The sequence below is a fragment of the Enhydra lutris genome, unplaced genomic scaffold, assembly GCF_002288905.1.
Source record: "Enhydra lutris kenyoni isolate GAN:26980312 unplaced genomic scaffold, ASM228890v2 scaffoldscaffold14, whole genome shotgun sequence".
NCBI lineage: Eukaryota > Metazoa > Chordata > Mammalia > Carnivora > Mustelidae > Enhydra > Enhydra lutris.
This window is the reverse complement of record NW_019154098.1, coordinates 20,139,690-20,145,347: the sequence shown is the minus strand read 5'-3', so window position 1 is coordinate 20,145,347 and position 5,658 is coordinate 20,139,690.

Here is a 5,658-nt window from a genome sequence, read left to right as displayed (position 1 = left end):
AATGTTAGTGACAAGCCAATAAATCTATTTCAAACTTGATCACAATCATAAGCTTAAAAAAGTCTGGCTTATACCCAATCAGCAGTGAAAAAGTTGGGAGCAGGCCCTAATTTTAGCCAATTAGAGATTCTTTTACTCTTTTACTCTTTTATTCTTTTCACACAGGAAATGTTGTAGTGTGTATGTTTCTGCTCAAAGGGAAAACAAAACAGAACAGTGCTTTATTTTCGAGCTATCACACCCTCTCACATCGGGCTCCCTGCTCAGCAGGGAGTCTGCTTCTCCCTCTGACCTCTCCCCTCTCATGCTCTCTCTATCTCTCTCTCTCATTCTCTCGAACAAATAAATAAAATCTTTAAAAAAAAAAAAAAACAGCACATAGAAATGCCATCTTTAGGATAATGGATGCTAGGGGTTGAATTGTTAAGAAATCCCCAGTACCTCAGAATTTATGAAACAATAATAGAATCTGTGGGAGCAGACTGAACCCACACTCTAGAATGGAATTATTTACACTTACTATACAATTAACATCTGTAACTATGCAGCTTAAGATCCAGTTACTGAACGCTGGTGTCCTACCAGAGAACACCAATTACTCCTAACCAAGGAACTGCTGAAAATCATTAGCTTGGGTAAGTCTGTCCCAAAGAATTCTATTGTCATTTTATAAAGTCTTGAGTTAGACTCAGTAGGAATTATTACAAATAGATACATGGAATGGACAGACTTGATTTAGAGTAGAGGCATTCAGGTACAAAAGAGGTAAAACCATGTTTTATGGGGTCAATACATGCACAGGCCATGCTGGCCTCATACTGCACAACAGTGGGAAACATAATAACACAAATCTGGGGGGATGGTGCCCCCTGGAGTTGTGCAACATGGTGGCATTAGCCAGGTAAGCAGTCTCCCAAACAGACTGTGCCTTGTATGGGCATTTTCTCTTTGGCCTTACCAGGTAAGCCAAGCTCTTAGCACAGGTGATGGACCCAAAAATATTGCTTGATTCTATCTCCATATGCGAGGAAATGAGGCTTGGGAAATTGTAATGGGGTGGGGGGGAAGGCGCATGACCAAAGGGCCACAGATGAAAAGAGACAGAGCCATCATGTAATTATGCCAGCAGTCTTCTGTCTGCTCCTCTAAAATATTTCATTCCTGATTAAAGAACAAAAGAAGAAACAAACAAATGACAATCTTCGAAATAATATAAGAATTGGAATTCTTAAGCTAGGAGTATATGGCTGAGCATATGATAAAGATAGAAGTGTATGCATTTTCAGTGAATGCAGTTTCCGGAAACTTAACCTAACTTACAATGTACCTGAGCGCAGGAAATAAAAACGGTGTCATCAAGAGCTCCTGCTGGATATGAAGAAACATGGAAGCAAGAAAAGGAGTCCCAAAGTCTGGAAGCTTCTCCCACCCAGCCTGAAGCTTGGAGTTTTGCACTTACAGCTTCTGCAGTGAGTCAGAAGATCCCTACAGCCTTGGGTCTGCCTGTTGCCTTGTTGTTTACCAAGAAGACTTCAGAGCCAAGAGTCACACTGTTTAAAAACTGTGAAAAGAGGGATTCCTTGGTGGCTCAGTTGGTTGAGTGTCTGCCTTTGGCTTGGGTGATGGTCCAGGGTCCTGGGATCAAGTCCCACTCTGGGCTCCTTGCTCAGCGGGGAGCCTGCTTCTCCCTCTGCCTGCCGCTTCCCCTGCTTATGCTCTCTCTCTCTTTCACAAATAAATAAAATCTTAAAAAAAAAAAAAAGGTGAAACTGTGAAAAGAAGCAAGTAATTTGTCTTGCCTGTTAGAAAGGCGAAAAAATTTGAGAAGATTAAAGGAGCCTCTCCCGTTCCGTCCAATGCAACCTACATGCCACTGGGAGGGGAAAGAACGGTGTAGAAGGAGAAGGGGACAGGCAGCCCCGCAGGGGTGTTGACTCTGGGGATCGCTGCTGTGTGTGGATTCTGCATTTGTGAGAGGAGACGCATGACAGTGTGGAGAGAGGCTCAAATACCTAAATGACAGGTGGATAGTGGCCATGTGAGGGGGAACGGGGACCAAGACAAGAGTGAGCTGTAGGGTTGTGGGTGATGCAGAACGCGCGCTCCAAAAGCATTCAACTCCTGGCACTGTTTGTTTTCAGACAAAATAGAACAAATCCACAGCCCCAGCGAAACGAAACACCTCTGCAGGCCCCGGGCTCCGCTCAACCCACATGTTCATAGTTCCCAGTTGAAAGGGTCAGAAACTGGCAAGAGCTTCGTCTCCGTCTTTTCTGAAGGTCACGATTCTGCCCCTTCACTGTTCCTTTCATGGGCCACTTGAGTTCTGCTCTAAGTACAGTCTCCCTCGGGCAATTCGACCAAGAACCAGGTGATAATTCTTCTTGAAAACAAAGGTAGAGAGAATCATATTCATTATATCCCGGTGTGGCTGTTTAGTAGGCTAGGGTTTAGAATCAGTATAAATTAAAGAAGATTTTGTATTGATCAGTACAATCTGGGTATAAAAATGTGATGATTTCTAGAGTATTTAAACTTTGTCTCTCCTAGCTAGCAAAGCCATTAAACCCATAATAAATAGCAGAAAACACTTATTGTCCTTCCTATGAGTCAGACTCCACAGACTTACATGGATTATCTCATTCTGAATCACTAAATGCTTGCAATAACTCTCCAAGGTGGGCATTATTACCCTCATTTTTCAGGTGAGAATGCAGAGTTACTGAGAGGCTAAGCAACTTTCCTGAAGCCACACTAGCAGTGGCGGAGATGGGATTTGAAGCCGGGGTGTGGGGGCGTGGTCCAGTCAGCACCCATAAATCTAAGTAAGTAACCAGCATGAAATCTCTTGCCCTCCGTGCACTCTACCAATTCTTTTGAGTTTTTGCCAGACCAGTGGCGGGAGTCATGCCAGAGCCTTAGACCTGCAGCCGTCCCTGGTCCCATTGCCTGGCAGAAAGACAGATAGAGGGCGCCTGGGTGGCTCAGTGGGTTAAGCCGCTGCCTTTGGCTCAGGTCATGATCTCAGGGTCCTGGGATCGAGTCCCGCATCGGGCTCTCTGCTCAGCAGGGAACCTGCTTCCCCCCCCCCTCTATCTCTCTCTCTGCCTGCCTCTCTGTCTACTTGTGATCTCCCTCTGTCAAATAAATAAATAAAATCTTAAAAAAAAAAAAACGACAGATAGATACATGATGGGTGTTCTTTGCAGACTCTTGAGTTCTGTTTCTGATTGAAACGTCATTATCTTTGTTGAGATTCCTCAGAATGGTGAGGGCCTCGGAGTCTAGCTGCATTTTTGTGGCCAACGGGAGTGCGAAAAAGAATGTCCAAATTACGCACGGACCAACGGTCAAGAGTCCTAGTAGCATGAAAGCTTGATGCATGAGTTACTACTGGTGTCTGGTCCCTAGGGCTAAGACTCCCCAAACTGGGGAAACTAGTGGTTTCCTTTTGACCTCCCAGGCACCGTGCCAGATACAGAAGGCATGATGCTCCCCGAGGAGTAAAAGTGTTTTGGGGTTCAGAACGTTGGGACACTTGCTGGGTATTAACAGAGAGAAGTTTTTAAGTTCAATGCCATTCAAGTTGTTCTCTGCTTCAATACCAGAGACTTGGTGTAAGTTCCCTAGAGAAATAGGGAGATGAAGGGATTTTTCATGAATCAAACAGCAAAGGAGAGCCAGGCTAACAGGCACCCCAAAGAAGTGGAGGGAGCAAAGCTGTCTTGCTTGTGACTTAATAAAGGAGTTTGGCCCAAGTGGGAAGACATTTTCGTATCTTCGGCCTTTAACAGGCTGTAGCTGTAGTAATTTGTCGTCTGCTTTCTCTCTGTCTGGCTGGGGCTCGGGGTTCCTCCTTACCTGTCTCAGTCTTACTTTGGCTCTTTCTGGCCCTCTAATGCACGTGAGTTTTGACCATGTCTTCCGCCTGGCCCTCTGGCTCTGCCCATCCACCCCTAGCCTCTGCCTCGGGGCTATCTCATCTTTTCTCAGTGTGGACCAGCGGTAGGTCTTCAGGTTCCCCACTCTGCTGCCTTCCAAGCTTCCCTGGAGCTCCAGGAACTCCTGGACCCTTGGACAGGGAACTGCCTAGAGAAACTCAAAGTCAAGGCTTCCCTCCACCAACCACAAAGGTGGACACCAGACTTACTTTGACGTGGCTATTGCCAAGTCGGGCACCCTGAGAAGTGGCGGTCCATTTCCAGAATCTTTACTGAGGAGGACGTAGAAATCTCTCTTCCTATTGGCTTTCTTCTCCAAGTTTTAGGCTTTATCCCAAAGAGGGGATAGCTGGTCATATCCTCTGATCACTTCATCGTCCTTCTCTCTTTCTAGTCACCTTCTCCATCTCACAGTCCCTTCTGTTAGAAGAAGTGAACTTTAGTCTTATTTTTCCTGACATCATAGTCACCTTTAAGCCTGGAACAGCAAGCCTCATGTCCTGGGTATCATGAGCCGAAGAGATAGCTTTTTTTTTTTTTTTTTTTAAGATTTTATTTGAGAGAGAGCGGGAGAATGAGAGAAAGAGAGAGATCATGAGCAGGGAGGTGGAGTAGAGGGAGAAGCAGACTCCCTATTGAGCAGGGAGCCCAAGGCAGGGCTCGAACCCTGAGATCATGACCCAAGCCGAAGGCAGAGGCTTAACCCACTGAGCCACCCAGGCACCCCAAAAGGATGATTTTCTATACGATGCAGAAGTCTGGGAATTAGTCCATCAGGCCTAACCTTGATATAGTAATGGGCTCTACCACTAAAAGCTACAGCAAACTCTCTTTTTCTCTCCCCATAAAGATTTTACTGTCTTTATAAAGAGGGCAAGCACATTATATCTACGACTCTTAATAAGAGCTTCTTACAAGAAGTCTGAGAATGTAATAAAACAAGATTCGAGGGTGTAACTGAAATGCACGTCTTTAACATTCGCAAGCCGTTATTTTAAAACGACCACTGTCTAACCATTCCCTCAAGTCTCTTTCCGTTGAAGGTGAGCACGTAATTAAACTGGGAGCCTGTTTCTGCTCCGGAAGTGGATTCCTGCTTCATTCCAGCTGAGCTACTCGTTACTCATTTTCAGAACAGGTGCCAGGCAGCTATGCCCTAATCTGTGTCCACAAGCCACAGAGACCTTCTCCATGGGTCTTTTGGGAGAAACCAACCATTTTCGGCATGCAGCAAGTGATCCTGAAGCCAGAAAGAACAGGGCAGGGTCTGGGAAAACAGCCCGCCCTTGGGAGACATAAACAGTGGTCCTTGTTTTGTGATTCTTGACCTCTGTGATTTAAAGAAACTTAAGGTGACTCACTCTTCAGACATTAGTTTCCTCATCCGATAAAATGCTCTCACCAAGCTCCATTCTCCAAACCTGTGTCTTTACTAAAAATATTCCAGCAGCATTCTTGCCCGCCACCCTCCCCACAGCATTTTTATAAAATGTTGTGAAATGCTGCCCTCTTGTGTTTTTCAGGGCTCATCTAGTTTCAATTTTAAAAAATAAATTCCTAATTTTAAATGGATGGAAACAGCTTAAAATTTTTTAATTTGAAAATTGACCCGTTACATTCAGCTCCCATTGTACCAAATATTACTGATTCTTGGTTAAAAGAAAAAATAAAAGTCCCTTTCTAAATGCCAACCCCTGTCCATTAAGGTGGTCACTTT